Source organism: Phaenicophaeus curvirostris, chromosome 1, assembly GCF_032191515.1.
Source record: "Phaenicophaeus curvirostris isolate KB17595 chromosome 1, BPBGC_Pcur_1.0, whole genome shotgun sequence".
In the NCBI taxonomy this organism is placed as follows: Eukaryota; Metazoa; Chordata; class Aves; order Cuculiformes; family Cuculidae; genus Phaenicophaeus; species Phaenicophaeus curvirostris.
In genome coordinates, this window is record NC_091392.1 from 95,336,091 (window position 1) to 95,356,567 (window position 20,477).

Genomic DNA, 20,477 nt, shown 5'->3' on the forward strand with positions numbered 1-20,477 from the left:
CTTCTCCTTTTCCCTGAGCTTTTGTTGCTGATCACAACACTATATGTATGGGATATCCCTTTGGTCAGTCATGGTTGGCTGTCTCAGCTGTGTCCTCTCCCAACTTATTGCCCATCCCTAGCTGCAGGGGCAGAATGAGAAAGGAAGAATGTTCTGACGCCACGCAGCACATCAAGGTGGTACTAGCACTGCTTTAGTCACAAATCCAAAGCACAACAACCTATGGGCTGCTGGGGAGAAGGTCAACCCTATCCCAGACAGAGGTATCTCCAAAATCAGAGAATTCTTTACCATGGAAGGATGATCTGTCAGACAGAGGTGAAAGCAGGCTTTACTTTGTGATGGCTGATGTTATAGCAAACAAAATGCTACAAAACAAGTTGTGCTTTAAGTAAAAAGGAAGAAATAGAGTAAAAGTGCCAGAATGCTTCTGACCTGGAAAGTTCCGTTGTTCAAATTCAAAGAATCTGATATGCTGTCTTCTGATGGATTGTAAATGTGGCTGGTAGTTCATTTTGGGACAGTTTGCTGGAGAGTCAATAGAAGAGCTCCTTGCTGACATAGTCAGCTGGCCACAAAAGCTTATCAGAGCAGTTTTACATGCTACTTAGTGCAGGTTGCCCCACAGCTGTGTGGCACATGCACTCAGGGGTTCCATGCTATTTTCTCTGCACAGTTTTCTTCCTGTTGTTAACTACAGTATCTCTGCTAGCTTGACTCGCAAAGCTCTATTACTTCTTCTCAACACCCTAGTAGGAAGGGAAATATGATAAACTAATTTTTTAATTCATGGCACACTTCCAAGAAGTCCTGAAAACAGAAGTTTTGGGCAGGTAACAAATGAAGAGTAATCTGTTCTGACAGCTGTCCGAGTGCCTACATAAACAGGTAGGGATGACTTCTGTACATATCATGCTGCTCTGGTTCTGAACCTACTGACACGTGGTGGCAGCTAGTTGCTCTGCAGCAGTGATATGCAGATTGATGTGGCTTCAAAAGTTTCTACCAGGTCAGATACAGCTCTATTGACCCTGTCAGGAGGAGGATAGGAATAATACCTACCCACTTCAGTTGAGCTTGGCTGGAGCATTGCAAGTGAGAAGTGATGTAAAGGTCACATTACACTGTTGGGGCTGAGGGGATCTATAGCAGCTGCTGATGAAAAGGTCCAGCCCCTACTTGTACCTCCTCTTATAACCTGCCAGGACACGGTTCCTCCACTGTGCTCATACCAAACACTTTTTTTGTCCTTACTACCTCTTTAGGACTGTTTTACTGTTAGTTGGGTGAATTAGTTCAGTATAGAATTATATTATTATCCCAAATTTTGCATCTGGGATAGGACCTCGTCTTTCAGCTGTGGTGGGGCATTAGCTCAGTATAAACACATACCTTCCCCCTAGGTATTAGGTTAGGTGTAATGTGAAGAGAATAGTAATTTTTCTTACTAAACCCAAATAAGCTGGTTAAGATAAAAAATTAGAATTCCTGAACTTCTCTGAGCTAGTGGAATGACAAACTACTGCCACCAGAAATTAAACCTTTATGAATGTGAACAGCAATCATCTTCCCTTAATAGAAACTAGAAAGTTGCAACCACAACAGACAAAATGGCTGGATGAGAGGAGCTGGAAGAACTGCAGGTAAGAAGTCTGAGACGTCACAGCCTGGCCCCTTTGCCCTATACCACCCACACAGGGGCCACTGCCTGTAAGAGCTGGATCGGAACTTGGTGACCTGGCTCTCCTCTGCCTCTTTTTGGCTACAGAGTTCCCATTCTGCCTGTCCTTCTTTAGGAAACATCAGTTTTAAGGTTCACATGCTAATTGCATTCCTAGGGCATGTTACTTACTTTCTGTACCTCTGAACTTACCCAGCCGGCTTCTCTGTCAAATTTTCTCCCTGACTTTGCAGCCAGCACGGGGGACCTGGGTAAATTCAGGTCCTAGCCATTAGGTGGCTGACTCAGAAAAGCAGTCAGACCTACTGGCCAAAGCACGTAGGCTGAAAAAAGAGGCTATTAGGCTATTTAGAGAGAGCACTGGAGCCTGGCCACTTTCTGTGGTCCTTGCCTTTCCTTCTCCGTCAGTACTGTAATTACTGCAACAGGGAACATTCCGGTGGAAGAAAGACCATGCCTCATTTAAGCATTCTTTCATCAAAGCTATATTCCCTAATTAAATGTGCTTTCATTAGGTTTGGCATTCTAACAGCCTCACTGAAGTTATAGAAAACATTATGTGTTTGCACAGCAAGAAAAACCAACCCATGATAATTTTAACAAACTGTATTAGCAACAACAGCTAAGTGCTCCAGGAAAGCAAATCTATACCCTGTGACTGCAGATGCAGGCCCTGGTTACTGCAGGAACAACAACAGACAAGGCTAGTCCCCACAATCTTATCTTTGGTAACCCCTCCCCAAGCTCACAACATATTCTACCATAACCTTAAACCATCAAACTAATCTAGCTGTTAATATCTGTCAGAAGATGCTGAACGTATACTTTATTCTGTGGCTTAACCTTAGCCCTTCATATTCCTATGTGATGGATAAAGAAATATTACTGTTATTAATTAAATATTAACAAGCTTTGGTCTACTAATACCCTCCTACTAAAACATCCTTCGTGCCAAACTTACAAACATCCTAAGCTAAGGAGCAAATGAATACAGCATCAGGCTAGTTTAGTAACCAATTTAGCAGGAAACATGATTGCTTTTCTTATATTAACAAGAAATCATTGTACGTGTGATTCTACTGCATTGAAACCACTTATGCAGGTCTCTCAGATGCCTAATTAATTTCTGTCACAACCTTCTGCATTGTTAATACTAAAAGCCTTGAAATACATTAGAACAGAGACATACAGGAGCTTTTAACACATACTGAAGGTCATGCTGTTAAGTGTGCTCTTGGGAGGGGGTGTGCATGTGTTTCCTCCTCTAGATATTAAGTTTTCTAATGCTTAGGGCAGGTTCCCTCCATGGATGATAAACAACATCTCACTTAAGCCTGGGAACTCCAAATGACAGCAAGTATGAGCTAAGAGAACTCCCCTCACATGCTGCCTATAATCCTTCTTGAAGCCTGGCTGTAACTTGGTCAGCTATCCCACCTTAGAACCAAAATAAAATACTCTTGTGAGAAAGTGCTTTAAATACCCTCTCCTGGACAGCTGTACCAGAGAAAGACCCATCATAGCAGGCTAGACCAGAAACACCTTAAACATTGCTGCCCTTGTGCTTCCATTTGCACTGCTAGTAGAAATGTAAATGACATTTACCTGCCTTCAGGGTTTTTAGACCATGAACTCATTATGGGCAATTGCTTAGTAATTACTTTCAACATTAAGATGGCATCTAATATCCTTCTGAAAGGATTCTCAAGAGGTATTTCAGTGAAGAGCCACATGGAATACAAGTTTATCCCCATTTATAAGGAGAGTAGAAAGAAAATACAATGAACAGAAAGTCAATATTAAGTTCAGCCAGTTCAGTTAAGCTGGCCTAAGGCTAACATAACTTGATGTGTTTTAAATTGAAGCTAATGAGGGTGAACAGCATGAAGAGGCTTTGCTTTTCATTACATTTGTCCATAGTACCCCTTTGCAACGTGCTGGTTCTGACAGCATCCTTCACGCTCAGCAGGGGTGTGAGGAGAAGGTGCTGCTAATAACTACAGGCTCCAGCTGGCCCACCTGAGAGCTACTCTCATGGACTTTTCGCACATGAACCACAGCACATTCAAACCAAGCTGACTTGTTTTACTATCTTCTTAGGCCAAAACGGAGACACCAGGGAGTCTCAGGAGGACTCAGCATGGCAGAGTTTCATTTCCATATCTGTAATCAATTGCATTTGACTCTGGCTGCGTTGTTTGGATTTTTCATTTCTCTCATTTGAAACAGGGCTAAAACTCACTTAACAGAGATGGTTTGGACAGCTTGGGCATTAATAGGATCAGTGACACGGTAGTGTCTCCCAGCTGGATATACCTTTAAATATCTTGAGAAGGGGAGTAGGCATCTTCGAGGGAAGAAATTCAGCCATTTACTCTCAACCTACTCTGTGGCTGCCATGGTAGCATCTGAGCCATGGAGTGAATAGGCACTAGGGTTGCAGGTAAGCATGTATGCATAGATGCCTCCTCCAGCTATTTGGTCTTCTATTAACTTAAAAACAAAAATAAAAGCTGATTTTGTAATGCACACATAAGCTACTAAGGCAAACACTCTGCAACATCCAAAATTTAAGGCGCTCCCCAAATAGACAGGGAGGTGGATAAACGATTTTGTCAGCACATGTTTTGCACACAGTATGCTTTAGATTGGAAACACGTGTTTTTGCTCTCTGTGGAGTTTGGTGTCCTGCAGAAAAGGCAAGTGACGTGGGCACAAAGACAGCACAAGTGGCTGCCAGGAAAGCATGCGCAGGAAGCCACCTGTCCCCTCTTGAACAAACTAATTTACCTACATAAACTTCGCTGAGGTTGTTCTTCCCACTTGAATCTCCAAAATATAAACACCACAGTTCTACAATTAAGCTCAAGCAATAGAAAACAGTGAGGTAAAATGGAAGAGAGGGATGAAAAAAAAAGAGATGTTAACTATTATTATAGGGGGACAATCACAGCCTTGAATCGAAAGAAAATTTTCTGCTCTCATCTTGCAGTGTTCACGTGACAGCATAGTGCATGATGCTGTGACATTCAAGTAAAGTTATAGTGCTGTTTCTCAGATGCAGTGATACATTTGTCTGTAGTCCTATTGGATTTATAGAGGAAATTAGAGAGGTGACCTTTTTCCCTAATAAAAATTCTGTTAAGTGGCTCACTTTGGTAGAAATGTTGCTCCATTACTGGGCAAGGTAAATCCTGTGCTCTAGGGAGTCAGTGCTCTGCAGACCATGTGGCAGCGTTAATGCTTATGTCTAGCTTCAGAAGAAGTGATTTCTAGAAACATGGGAGCTGCCCCTGCTCTGCTCTGAGGATCTGCAGGACCAGGCTCACCTGGCAAAGGGAGAGACAGCGCTAGAAAGAAAGGGCAGGAACGTGGCGTGTGGGAGATGGAAGCAGCACAGCATGTTTGAGACAGACTGATGACTGCTAAGTACTTCCAAACTGGATTTTAAGAAAGAGTATCCATTGTTATCTTGTCAATAAAGGTGTAGGAAAGCTTTTGTGTTTGCACAAAAATCAGCTAAATGTTTTATTTCTCTCATTTCTTGTTAAGGCACAGAAAAAGAGATGGACAAAAATCAGCAGTGGTTGTTTTTAGGAACAGGTTTTGCATTAATGTTATTATGAGTCAATGCTTCATAATAAGTTTTTTTTGTATTAGCTCCCAGCATAATAGGTAGATGGAAAGGTAGCTCTGCTGCTTCCAGGTCCTTCTAACATGCAATCCAAGAGATGCTATTTTGACCAGCTTCTTAAAGAGGCTGGAGCATGTTCCCTTCACGGACGTGCCCTAACACCCATAGAGCTGCTGAGCACCAGACATGGTCTTTGTGAGTCTGGCCCTTGGTAAAAAGGGGACAAAAACATTTCCCCAGTTTGCAGGGAAACAGTCATATGACTGCAAGACTGGATTTAAGGTGCTTGGCTACCATGACAACATTGGTTTTCCAAATGAATAGAAGAGCTTTTGATGCAAGGAGGAGAAATTGATACTTCAGGTAATAGTTTGGGAAGCACAAGTGGGATATCAAGGGGTCTGTGTATGTGCCAGGAACAATCCATCATCTCCTGGTGTCCTCTGGAGAGGCCGTTTTCCCTAATCTGCTATGGCAGTTCAGAGGAATCAAACGTTGGGCTACAGTTCTGGAACTGGTGTTAAACCAAAGCAGTATTTCTTGGATTCCCCCTGGCTTAGAAGGCTCTTTGAGAAGATGGGCTACATCTGGGTCCTCACACAAGTAGCAGCTGGAGAAGGTTTTGCTACTAAAAAACAAGCGTTTGAGATAAAGTCAGGTGGATTTTGTTGTTAGATTGCATGAAGGAACTGCAGTGAAAGGCTTATGCCTTGCCTAAGGAAAGGTAATGTGTGGTCTATAAAACTCAGACTCATGTTCATAAGCTGAAGTATACTTTATTTTACTGTTGTGGGAGCTTTTGCTATAAGCCAGTATTCCCTGAACCAGCTCAGCTTTGGCAGGAGCGGCTGGGAATGTAACAAAGCAGCTATTAATACTTCTTGGCTGTTTGTTATTTAGTGTGTTTCATTGCTGGATGTTGACTGAGTTATTAACCAGGGGCAGCATGGCCACAGCTGAAAGTGAACTATGTAAGCATGTGGCTGTATGAAGGTATCTGTCTCCTGAGCGTGTAAGATCCTTGCAGGTGCTGCTGAGAAGAGCTGGCTGGCTTCAGAAAGCCTCACAGCTATAATGTGCTGTGAAGGTCTATGTAGTGAGTTTTAAGGAAAGGACTTTCAGTTCTGGAGAAATGGGAATTATTTTTCAGACTCTTATGCGTCCACGTTAGTTCTTTGACACTTGCAACAAAGAAATTTACTCTTTAGAACTTCCTAGTTTCATTAAAAAGCGTTTCTGCTTGGACCTCAAAAAGGTATGCACTGAAATCATAGTGTGTGTTTTGTAAGAGATTTATTTAGCCCTGGAGGTTTTGCTTAAAACCAAAAGTTATTTTCTTCTCATGCTGTGAAATGTTTTATTTACATGAATCCTCCCTCCAGTAGAATTACTGTTTTAATAAGGTGCCAAATGCAGCTTCTGGAATAGATATGATTTTTTGTGTTTGTGTTAATAATTCAAGCAATTGCCATAACCTTTCAAGAGAGGATGCAAAGAGAAATAGCATGTGAAGGTGATTGTCATGGTTGGCTTTTGTGTATTCTGGATGTGAAGTTGAGTCAAAGTAGAAAAAAGAAACAAAATAGTGTATTTGTTTTCTTTTTATTTTTTTTTTTTGCTATTACTTCTCTGTCTTTTTCTCTTTCTTTTTATATACTTCGTGTAGGATGAGGATCAAAAGTAAAATTATTGTTTACAACCAGTTTCAGCAGGCTTTGTATTCTGTAAAATGAGTCCATGAATGATTAAACAGTTTTTGTACTGTTGCTTTTTGAAGTGGGAATTATGAAATAAAAGCAAGCCATAATACTGCCGTGTCACTGAAGCAGGCTGCATAAACGCACCTCACTTTGGCAGTATATATTCTGTATTTAAAACATCTGCGTGTGTCCCTGAAGAACTATCTTCTGCTATTACTCTGTGAATTGCACTCCCCCTGGAGTCAAGTACATCCAGGCAAATTGAACTGCTAGCTTGAGATAAATGGACCCAGGGAGCACTTAACTGAAAGAGCGGTGATGCTCATGTCCTTCAATGAAGTATAAATGCTCTCTCCCACAAAAGTGGGGGGATGAAGGAAAGAGGTTTCTGTTCTGAACACTGTCTACTTTAAGATGCTGTGTATTAGCTGTAATGGGATGAATCATAAACCTTACCATTCCTTTATAATGAATCTTTAGTTTTGAAGACAATGAATTTCAGAAAGCGTTACCTTCATAATAATTTTTAAGCAAAAGGAGCACTTTGTTTTTAGGACAATCTTCTTAAAATTATATTGTTAGTTTAATGTGTACTGTAGGTATAAGATGCATGACTAAGGCCAGCTGAGAACAGTCAGTGTGCTTTCAACTTCAAAATCATTCCTTGCAGTGGTATTTTTAGAGTATCAGAATTGGAGCATGGAAGATGGAAACAAATGGGTTTCTTTGTTCACTTACAATGTCATGATGTTGAAATGAGAGCCCCGAACAGCCCTATGCAGTCAGCAAAGTCTGCAATAGAATGAACTGCAGCGGTCATGACTGCTGTAATTTGGGGATGATGCATGCAACACCTCGTAATGGGTAGAGAAAACAAACGTGGGGGTTTTTTTTGTTCCTGGACTTCTTGCTTAAATCTGAAAAGGGGTGGGGAATACAATACAGCAGAGAAGAAAAACTAAAAGCAAACTTTTCTACCTGCTACTGACTTGCCTGTTTTATACAGACGTGGGTCTTTAGGAAAAAATGCAAATTAGGAGGTAAGTGAATTAAAAGAGCAGATGGATTTAAATTTTTCTTTCCAGTGAACAGTCTTGAAATAACACATGAAATACAGGGGAAGATGGATGGAATGAAAGATGTTCTCAGGGGAAAAAAAAAAACAGACTAGAGTGGAGGGGATCCTTCGGAGGAGGAAGCAGCTGCTCTGTTGGGGAAAGGAGGATCCCCTTCATTTGTGAGAAGGAGATGAATGACCTCTACAAACGGAAATATAGACCTTTCAGACTTAATGTCATCAATACCACTCCTTCTGTCACCACAGGTCACAAAGGGTCTCAAATTTTACTTGTCCTTTTGGTCAATGTTAGTATATCCTCAGTTAATAGTGTTAATTTAGTACATTATATATAGTAACTGAAGGTGAGAGTCCTGTCATCTTGGCTGGGAACAAGGGAAGGTGGATCTTTATTCACATTAGTGGGAAGCTGTTCACAGCAGAGACCGGTAATGTACGTTGCTTAAAGAGAACTGGCATTTGCTTGTTTACTTGGCTGTCTAAAAATAAGACTGCACTGCAAAATGCACATGCTCTCTCCAGAACCTCACCTCTGCACAGGCGAAGCTGCTGCGCTGGGATAAGCTGTTCCTGTGTCTGGTTGGAGCTGCTGATCTGAAGGAATGAAAGAAAGCGTTCCTGCTGAAGTCTTTTTATTCTGGTATGGATGAGTGTTTAACCATCAAAATAAAACCAATACCTCCAAAAGAACAGGATTTTTTTTAAAAAAAACTTGTTTTGCTTCTTGTGGTGAGGAAAATTAACTCAAAAAATAGCTCTTTACAGAACATTACTCATGAGCTGAGTGCTTGTAACTACAATTTGTCCTTTGAGATAAAAACTGTGGTTACTGCCACTTGCTTGGCGTTTTACAGGATGAATCATGTTTCCTCCATCAGGATTCATTACAAATGCAAAGCAGTTCTGAGACTTATCATGGTATCTGGGAGTCCTTTAAAATCTTCAGGGGGAGAGTTGTACTGACAATGCAATATAGCATGAAGCATCATTGAAAAACAAAATTTCTGTAACCTATTTAAACAATACGAATCATGTTCTACATAGAGAGTTTCCCTACCCAGCCCTTCTCCTTCCTCTCAAATACAGCGAAAAAAATTTTAAATCTTCTGTTCTTAAAAATGTTACTAGAGAAAAGTTTGAGATATGATGAGGCCAAGACTAGTTCAGAAATTTGGTCTTTTAAGCAGGATACAAGCAATGTGATGAGCTCAACGTAAGCGTGTAAGGGTAGCAGGGTCCTTGTGACTGCCTCCGGTTAAGAGTTCTCTAGGTTAAGTATTGGCAGCCCTGCGTGTCACCTGCAAGATTAGAAGCCAAGGAACCATGAGACTGCACAAGATCCTAAACTATGTGAGGAGGGGTCCAGACTGTCTGTGTAAGTGTATAGGCACTTTTTATCTTGTCTGTATTTTTTTGTGGCCATAGCAGTAAAAGCTCACAGGAGTTTAGCTCCGCCAGCACCTCAGATGATCCTAAATTAGTTCTCCTCTCCTTTTGACTTAGTGAAACACCATAATGAATCCATCTCCCCTGTTAAAATAAATCCACAGGTCTGGACAGGCAACAGGTAGGAAGATGACTAGCCAGTACGGAACGGGGTATAGGGAGCTCCCTGTGTCTGAAAGTGGAGGCACACAGGTGCTCAGCTGCACTCTGCTACATGGAGGAAGTGCAGAACCTTGGCAGGGTCTGACATTTCTGTAAACAAAGGATTTAGTGTGAGGATCTTATGTTGTGCTTTCCAGACAACAAAAGGTACCAAAATTTCATTACAGTACACAAGTGCAGCTTATGTGACCTGCTATCTTTTCTAGGGACTGTACTAATGCATGTGTAATCAGCTTCTGCTTCCTGTAATAAACTCCTGATCCTCAAGTACTGATCATCAAGTCCTTAAGCATATCTTGGGTGGCTTCCCCAGTTTGGCAAACTGCTGCTCAGACTGATTCTTCCAATGCTCTTAAGTAGCTTCATTTTATCTTCTCTGAGGTGATTGGCTCTGAGGTTGAGAGAGTTGAACCTGATGAGATAGGACTATTTATTTGAAAGAATGTGGAGTAGAGTCTGGTTGTAGAAAAAATGCAGCATTTAAATCCCAGGTAAAGCTTTTGTCCACAGAGCTGGCTCAAGTGGTGTTGCTCTGATGTGTCTGCTGGTGGAGATGGATAACATGACATGGAGGAAGGTTCATAAGCTTTTCAAGTTGAGTCTGTAAGGACACCCAAGGGCTAGAAAGGGTGCTTCTCTCTGTAGAACTTCCAGGCACCAGACACAAAAAGTAACAATAAAACAAAACATCTTCAGCTGTACTTGATACTATGGTACTCCCTTTTTTTTTTTTTTTTTCATCAGGGCCTTGTAGTGACATCCTGGATGGGGCTGTAAATCTGCCCTGTTAATAGCTTTTCAGTTCTCGCTGAAGTTAACAAGTAAGGGCACTGCCATATGCAGATCGTGACCACGTTCAGCCCTTTGAAGTCCTGCTGCTTTAACCAACACACAACCAGCAATCTCTAATGTGGAACCTAGAAGCAGGCAAGAGAAACAAGGGCAGCTTATGTGGATCACAGTAACAAGTTTTATAAATAGGCTTTCATTTTTGTTTGCATCAATCCAGATCCTCTTAACTTCTGCCTGTTATTTCACTGCACTCAGACTAATAGCATGAGCAGATATTTAAACTGGCAGTCAATTCCGAATGAAGATTAGCATCCTTACCACTGAGACAGAGCAGTTGCCTGCAGGTACTCAATGATGTCAGGGTCAGAAGGGACTGTGGTAACCTAGCTAGAACATCAAGAGGATCTCTGAAAAAAGTCTGAACAGGGGACCATGCAATTTGGTGAATAGGAGTCAGTACAGTCCTTGGTCAGTTGTATTCATGGATAACAACCTTCACTACTGGATCATCTTGGCTACTTTGTCCATGCTTGTCTGTTCGGGTTTTTTTTTCTGACTACTAGATTTTCTTTGTAAGTTATCTAATTTTACTGCCCAGCCTCTGCAGGCATTTGCAGTTTTCTTTGTCTTGGTGAGGAGCCTGCCAATAACAGAGCTATGCAATTCAGACACTAAAAATTCTTTTATGTAAACTTTTCCTTGTCAAATTAACTAAACTAACTTCCTGGTGTCCCTCCTTGTCGAGAATGTGGTGTTTCAGTCTTTGAATTAACCTCTGTTGGTCTTTAGGTACTCTGTGTTCCTTATAAAAATTGTTTATGGGTGAGGAATGACAACAGCATTGTCAGTCACTTCTAGAGAATGGTATGTCAAGCTGCACCTTAATACCTGAAGAAAGAAACTGAAACACCAAATTCACCAGGATGAGTGAAACAGCTAGTCTAAAGCTTGGAAGTGCAAATAATCTTAGTGCTTAACAGTAACATTAACTCAAGATACTTGATTTAAAACAAAACTTAGGAAAAAAAAAATCTCTTCCTCTCCTTTAACAGCTTAAAGTTGTGTGTGCTGGCTGTAGTCTGGCACTGCCTGGATGATAACATCACAGGACACTGATACTTGTTAGAATGGGGATAAAAGGTGGCACGCGTGGCCCAAATGCCCCGCCAAAGTCTTTCTGGTGGAATCAATTAGTCCTGAAAAAGTTCTAATTTTCTTTCAGGGTTATTTGAAGTGCTGCTGTAACTTGACTTCTGTCAAGGCTGTTATCCTTGGCTTCAGCCCAAGCACAACCAGATCAACTTCATTCTTGTGGAAACTCTGTATTTTCAAATGCATTATATATTTTATTTGAAATGCAGCAGGTTTCTTAGCACTGTGATTCTCCTAACAAGTTATTTAATCTAGTAGTACGAATCATGTGTGCTGTGTCATTATTACTTGTCTTGTTGCCTGCCACACACAGCTGTCAGTTTCATATGAGCAAGAAGGAAATTGAGAGAAAAATTACCTAGTGGCCACAGTATAAGGCAAGTGGTGCAAGGCCATTAGCTGATGGAGTAGCAGCGCTTGTCTATTCCTAAAATGCCACAGACTGATAAATGGATGTCACGGACAAATGACTTAGCCTTTTTGTTTTAATTTAAACTGACAGAGTTATAAATGACTAAGATGTTCTCAATCTGCATAGGCAAGACAAAATAGCACTATTAACACTCAGGGAAGCTGCTATGCAAAGTGGTCAGATGCTTCATTTCAGATAATATGTTCTGTTAATGGCAATCACGTGTCATGTCTTGATCTTTGAAGACAGCTCAATTACCTGTAATTTCCAAGATTATTTTATCTGTTGGAAACTAAAATTTTTTTACATTGGAGGCCTCTGGTGCATAGTCAAGCATTGTCAGGAATCATAAAGTAAGACCTCAAGGAGAAGAAAAAATAAATATGAGCACTGTGATTTGAAGATGAATCTCAAAATGACAAAGAACTTGGAGGCAAGCAGCATAATAGTCATTCATTAGGGGGGTGAAGAGGTTCAAAGTAGATACTGAAATGTGTTAGTACTCAATTATTAATAAGTTAGTATTTAGTAATCAATTGCCACCCACTTCCTTACTTTGGTAAAAAACTCATTTCAACTTGCTCACAACTTCAACTTTAAAAAAAATTTACAGAAACAGCTATTCTGTGCTGTTTCTGTCTCTTGCAATGGAATTCATGTGTCCAAAATGTTAATGATTTGTCCATGTGTATGCAGATCTTTTCAGACTGTCATCACTGTACTAATTATTAGCACATGCTTATTGAAGGTACAGCTATTTGACCTTCTCTAGGTTAAAACTGAAGTTGAATTAAAAAATCAGCTGTGTTATGCAGAAAACCTTTTCTTCTCTGGTAGAAGTAATCTTGGCTGTAATTCGAAGAACAATTTAAGGGACAAAATGTGCAGTTTACAGTGCTAGTGTCAGTTCTGATGAAAATTGATTGACTTAAGAACCTCTATGGATGCCGTCTGAGATCATGGAATCATAGAATCACCAGGTTGGAAGAGACCCACCAGATCATCGAGTCCAACCATTCCTATCAAACATTAAACCATGCCCCTTAGCACCTTGTCCACCCGTGCCTTAAACACCCCCAGGGAAGGTGTCATTTAAACCCTTGTTTAGATATCACAGACATATTAATGCCTGTGTTTTGCCTGATTAAAGAAACACTGACACAAGCAACATACAATAGAATTGTCATAGGTACCAAACCCAGGGCTTAGCAGAATTAAGTCTGCATTTTGCATGGACTCTTCCTCCCAAATTTTTGCTCAGTTTATTAGACATCACTGTGTAGCAAAGAAAGATCTTGAAAAACAGTCACTTTTGATGTTCAGTTTAGGGAAAATTGACATGCTGAGGCTAGTAGCTCTCTAGAGCACCCTGATATGGTCCGCTGCAGCCTTTCCCTTAATCAGGGAGTCAGTGGGTTACGGGGGGCAGGGGTGCTGGTGGTGTCACAGATTACACTAACAGGCCACCCCTGTTTAGCGTGTGGGGGGTGTCTTTGAAAGAGAGAGAAGGAACAGAAAAACAGGCTGCCAAACACACGTGCATGAGGAAACCACAGCCCTAAGAGAGAATGATGCAGGTAAAACCAAGTGTCACTGCCATTGTGTGCATAAACTGAGAAGCCAGTGATTTGTGACAGTGGGATTTGTAGTAGCAAGAAAGCATGAGGAGGTGGAACTGATCTGGAAGCCATGGCAAAGGCAAGAAAATATGATGCTTCTGAAACTAATCAATAGAGGTGTTATGTTGGTTTGGTTCAGAAGGCATGTTTTGATATGCATTACTTGAGGGGATAAGATCAAGATGCTCAATACCAGTCCATGCGTAGCAAGCAATGGCTCAAAGCCAACAGCCCTTTCAGTTGGACCTATGTGGAAGCACTTTTCTCCACAGAGCTCAGAAATTGAATAATTTGCTTGTATTATCTTTTCAAGCTGACCTGGAATCACTGGTGTTCATCAACGGAACTTGAGAATAAGTCTATAGTTTACATTGGGTTTGGATTTTTTTTAATCTTCAGGTATTTTTTTTGTATAGGGAACATGCAGTTAATAAAACTGAAGGAAACAGTAGTGCTCGCTTTCATAAGATGATTTTATTTCTAATGCATTTCACGTCCTTTCAGTTTGCCAGCCTCTTTAGTCTTACCTTTACTTGGACACAGAATGCTCTTATCTTGAAAAAAACCTCAAACCCTAGTTTTTCATTTTAAAAGGAGGATAGGGAGAAGTAAAAAACAGTTACTACAACAGTGTTGTGGGTTAGCTGTGACTATTAGCCTAACTCCCACCCACTCGCTTCCATCTTCTACTTGCCCAGCCCCTTCAACCCAACTGAACCCTGAGTAGGGCAGTGGGGATGCAGGAGGGTTAGTATACAATGGTTTCTCTCTGCTTCTCCTTCTTTCTCACTCTTGTTCTGTGCTGCAGCATCGGCTTTCCATGGGTTGCAGTCCTTCAGGAATACCTTTCTGCTCCATGTCCTGCCCTGCAGCACGGTTCTCTGCTCTGGCACCTGAAGGAACTCCTCCTCCTCCTTCTCCATAATGCTATATTTTTGTTTAATTTATTTATTTATTATTGATTTATTGATGTCATACAAGCGGCCCATATACACCTTAGGTATATGAAAGGTGCATAATAATGTTATTTGTATTAAGGAATGGAAATAACTTCTACATCAGCCTTTCTGTGTAAGCTAGAGAAAATGGCATATAATTTTCTTACTAGGTTTAAAGAGCACATTTAATACTATACCTTTTGATTGACTCTTGCCCCTGTTTCAATAACAAATACCATAGTTATTTTTATGTTCTCAGAAGGAAACGAATGAAGTTAAAAACATGAAGTGAAATCTGGTGATAATAGCGCTTTGTCAGAGCATAAAGGACTCACTCAATAAGCAGGAAAAAGACTGTGATACCTACAAAGAGTAAGTATTTTTTATGTACAATGCTTTTTTAATATATGAGTCAGCTTCTGAAATAACATTTACATCATAGTAACTCCCTGTACACAGGATATTGGAAGGCTTTGGGAGTTACATGAACACTTTAAAAGACCACAGTAGTCCCCCAGAATTAAATGTAATTTTAAAATGTCACAGTTGGAAGCAATTATATATAGTGATACGGAATAAATTAATAGATTTTCCTATGCTACTAAAGCATTAACAAGGCCCAGGGCTTCACTTCAAATGATTACAATACTGTAAGTTTCTAGAACAAATAACAAACAATGACTAAGGACATTAATACTGTGTTTCAGGGCATGAGCCAAAGACTGACACGCTGACAGCAATATTTTTGTTTACAAGTACGTTATCTAACTGTAGCATTTTTTGCCTGGTAGTTGAAGTGATCTATTGCTGATTACACGAACAGAGCATAGGTCACACCTGAATTCATCTATTATGGGATCTGGCTAAGTGTTCTCTGTTTTATACTCCATACCACTATGTTGCTTAAGTTCTTAGAATTGTTAGTCTAGGCATTGTATCTTCAAAGATAAATTAATAGAATGTGTATTTCTTACTAAAAAGTTGGCATTTTTCCAGTGAAATTTCTGAAGTTGACCCAAGGAAGGCATTAAGATTTTTAATCACTTAGAAGTAAACACAGCTCTATAGTTAGCATCCATTGAGGGAAGTACTGTTTCACATCCTTTATAAATATTTAATTATGAAAGAAAATAGGATGGATCTGTTATGGTACAGGTGACTTCCTGCATCTGATTTCAAAAAGGACTCTCTGTTTGAAGCCTGGTCTATTTTAACAATAGGAAACTTGCTGTCTGCAGCAGCTTATTTCATGGTTACAATAAAATAACCAAATTTGAGTGTTTAAATGGTATGTTACAAAATCCTAGAAAAGAGTCAAAATGTTCTTCTTGGTTTGCCATGGTTATCTGATATTTTCGGCACATTCACTTAAGGTGATGAAATTTTCCTTCTTTTAATTACATGATTTTGCTCTCATGTTCACATTTTACGTACTATTTTTCTTGTTCATGGTAACTAATTTTGTGGAGATTTAATGATATGTAAATGTTAGCACTATGTTTTTTTTAACAAGTTGGAATCTATTTCAGCTTAAAAAGACTATGAAAAGTCTATTTATTCCTTCCAACTTTTATGTCTAGGGTTACTTGATGACATCCTTCTAATATTCACAAAAGAGCACTAGAGCAGATGAGGTTACAATTGGAAACTCATCAATGTAAATTGATGCCAGGACATTGCTATTAGCTGTCTTCAGCTTTGGAAGTAGAAGTAGTGCCTGGGAAAAGGTGCAAGGCTCTTTGTCAGTTGGGACAAGCAATAAAATTAATTCTGCTGGAATGGATGAAAAAATTGATCACCCACCTGCTAAACCTGAAGATGAACTAAGTGTAAGTAGGTCACTTAAGCATTCTTTCTTTCTTGACAATATTAGCTCTTGCTTATGATCTAATTCTCAGGTATAAAATAAACTTAATATCCCAGTTATAACTTTCTGTTTTATAATTCCATCTGAAAATGTCAGCATATGATTTTATATCTTCAGATTTCCATGTAACAACTATTTTCAGACAATTGAAATGATGAGAATGTCACTGTGACAGAATGAAAATCTCATATTGCTGCCATGACAGCACATTTTTCCAAAAAGAAATCAATCTCCAGACAAGAAAGGCAATATTAAAGTAGGTAAAACATTTTGTTTTTCCCTAAGATACAAAAGCGGTTTATTACACAAGTGTTAACTCGTGACAAAGAAATGATTAAATAATTTAGTGTATGGTTATAGTCAAATTGCAATTTTAGCTGGAAAGCAATTCTAGAATACAAGAACTAGGCTGCAGTAGAGAGGAAAGCTGAATTAAGAATTGCGATCCTTAATGAGGGAAAGGAACATCTTAACTTTGCCTTTGTTTTTCATACTTTAAAGTATTTATGGTAAACCAATTAACTTGGTGAAATATTTAAAACAACATTCGATACTCCTATGAATTGCTTGAAACAGAGAATTTTGCCATGCAAGCCTTGATTCATGAAGTCTTTTTTTTTTTTAAGAGGTTTATAATTGCTGCAGAAGCAATTAAGGCATTAATTGCTTAAAATGCATACTTACAGTCCAGCAATGTCAATCTTGAGCAGTCTTTCCAGATCCTTGATGGGAACTTTGTATCTGGTTTGATCTATAGATATAAAAAGGAATGACATGGAAAAAATTAAATACAAAATATTCTAGAGGAAAGGTTGATGAAAGTGGCAACTGTCTCCATTGATCCATAGCGGCCTAAATTTCAGATGTCAGAACTGAGCATTCATTGGGTTGTCTCACACTGTCCTATTGAATGCCTGAGTGTATAAGGGAACTTTACATGACAGATCAGAGCTTTAAACAAACAGGCAATTTGGTTTTCATCCTTACATGGAATTCTACTCAATAAGACTTTTTAAAAAATACAGAAAAACAAGCCAATTGAGTCCTTCTTAAGAACATGCAAAACAAGTGCTGTTAATTACCAAGATAGAAAATAGGAGTCTGAAACTTTCCAGTTAAATATTTTCATGTTTTGTTTGAGGAAACTGTAAAGTATACCACCGGGTCTTACTAAAGGTTGCCAGCCATTATATTTGACTATGGGATTGGCAGGTTATATTTGATGATGTTGCTCATGGTCTCACTGTGAGGATACATGGAGCTCATTTATTGAAGTCATTGTCCCACCAAGTATTGAATATCTCCAGGTATGGAGGTGTCCTGGCCTCTGTGGGCATGGCTCAGGTACATGGCTCTTACAGTTAAAATTCATATCTTTATTCTTTTCTCCCCCCACCCTGCCCCTACTGGAATTTCCCCTGCTGCCACTTGTGACTGTTGTGGCTGTCTCTTCACTGTACATCAGTGAGAAAAGTGTGGCTCTGTCTCCTCCATAACCTACTTTAGGTAGGGAAATATGTAATTAGATTTACTCACATGGACTTCACCTTCTTATCTCCAGCTAGATAATCCAAGGGCTTTCAATTTTTTCTCTACATATGTCCCCCAACCCTCCCTGTCTCTTGGTGGTCCTCCCCTGGAATCACTCCAGCTTATCAACTTCTCTGTTGTACTGATGACCCCCATGCTGGCCACAGTATTTTCAGGTGTGGCTCTACTTGTGCTGGGCAGAAGGAAATAACCACTTATTTTACATTATTTTACAGCACTGCTTTTGCAAATGACTCGTAATTATACTTGGCATTTCCTGGGCATTGAGCTCCATCACCACATAGTTTTTGTAGCCACTATATTAAACTTAGCATTCCACATTGATAACTTGGAGTGCAGTTCTTAGCCGAGTACTTACTGCCTTGCATAGTCTTCTTCCTTCTCAAGTGAAATACAGGTATTAGGGACAAAAAAATGAGTTTGTGTCCACACTTTTAGTCTACAACAGGACACGTGGACTTGCAGTGTATTTGCAGAGAGGCTTCAAAGAATGAAATTATGGTAAATAGCCTGGCAACTTGTTAAAGCCTTTCTCCTTGCCACTTACTCTTCATATCTCTGCAGAGGCTAAGAAGGGTCTATAGAGCACAGGGAACAGAGTGATCTGCCCCAGTCAAGGTCTGTTTTATGTGCATCTGTTCTGGTGTGATTGTGAACTTTTTGGAATATTTCCGTGTGGGCACTGAAGGGGATAGGTGATGGGATAGGGATGTCCCCCACAGCAGAGTGAAGCTATCAGCACCTTGAACAAATCATACACCAGCTCTCATTGTTCTTTGTCAGAGATTCCTGACTTGCCTTGCGGAGAGATGACATATGTCTGAGTAGGTCCTAGCCCACAAGTGGCGTAAAATCAGCTGCCAGGTAGGGAAGACCCACTTTGAAAATGCCCTTAAAATGAACTAAGCTATTCCAAAGATAAAGACCAAAACAATCAAACAAAGAAACAAACAAGAACATTTTCCCTTATATTTAAAGTGGTGAAGTTCAGTTTTATCTTTGTGTATATAAGGTCCTGAGCCAGGTCTTTTTCTCTCAAAGTCTGATTTGTGCTTCATAGAAGACTTCATGCTAAAGCTCTTGCCACTGATTGCTGGTGTTTGTCAACATCTCCAGTCATGAGGAACCCATAACTTCCAGAGACAGCTTCTTGAGAACTTCTCTCTCAGTAGCATCAACATGGTTTTGGAATATTTTTCCTGAATGTTCCTTATTGATGTGGCAATATTATGTAACTCATTTTGTAGTTGTGATATAAGGAGGAAATTCAAGTTTTTTAATGGGATTTCCAGAGATTTCCCTAGGCACCTCTTGCTGTGCCTACAGAAACTGATAGACATTATTTGCACGCTTAAATGTGATATTTCCTCCAGAGGAGATTGCCTGGGGAAGTGTCTGGAACAAACAGACTTTCCAGAATGGAACAAACTGTAGATAGATCAGGTACTTACAGGAAGTAGGCACTGCTCCTGCAAATGCAGAAATGGTCATATAGTAGTCTTTTGTATGTAGAGAAGATGATTAGGATGTATTTTGAATTTAGCTTAAAAATAAACTGGGCCTGTAGTTGAAAATAAACTGTCAAGGGGCTGGGTATCCAGGTAATGACCTTGCCCAGGTCCTTTCCCAGCAAGACCTGCGCTGTGTCCTCCTGTTCACTGGAGGAAATTTTTCTAGAGGGAGCTGGACATACAGGAGAAGGCTGTCCATATCCTCTGCTCCTTTTTTCTGAGGAAAGAATGGGTTGAGACCACTTGTATTAGGATAGTTCTGGTCTCAGAAGAAAGAGGCTTGTTAATTTTTTTTTTTTGGGGGGTGGGTGGGGGTGAAACAGCAGTGTCATTTTGACCTTGAGTTGGAATGTGTGTGTGTACCACCTGACTTCTGGTTCCCTAGCCGGGAGATGACAAGCCATAGTACTGGAACCAGGATTGACTCTTTAAGCAATATGTTAACCCCTCTCTCTCACCTCATACAAAGGGAGGAATGTATGGCTGAATGTGTGTCTAATGCTGTACCAAACAAGCATAAGTATAGCTAAGATTTGGGTCATGAGACACCTCGTTCTTTTATGTTGCTGAGCTGCTGTTGGAAAGTTACAGTTCTGCAGTCCCTGTCTGTGTATATATCTCAGCTGCTGACAGTGCAAGGTAACTCAGCATTACTTATCCTCTGATCTAAAGAGAGATAATTTACTTTTACACTAATGAGGTATGCATTTGTATGGTTAATGCCTGGTAGCTGTGGCATGTTGAGCTGTTATCTGAGGGTACGTTGTGTTTTTACATGCAGTAGGGAAGGACTCCGTGTTGTATCTGCAAGTCTCTGTAAGAAAAGAACCCTAATTTCTGGCTGGAGTTTTAAACTGTAACTAAGTTAATTGTAGTTATATATATGCAATAACAGATAAGTATGTGTGGGAATCTCTTCTAGTTGTTGACCAGT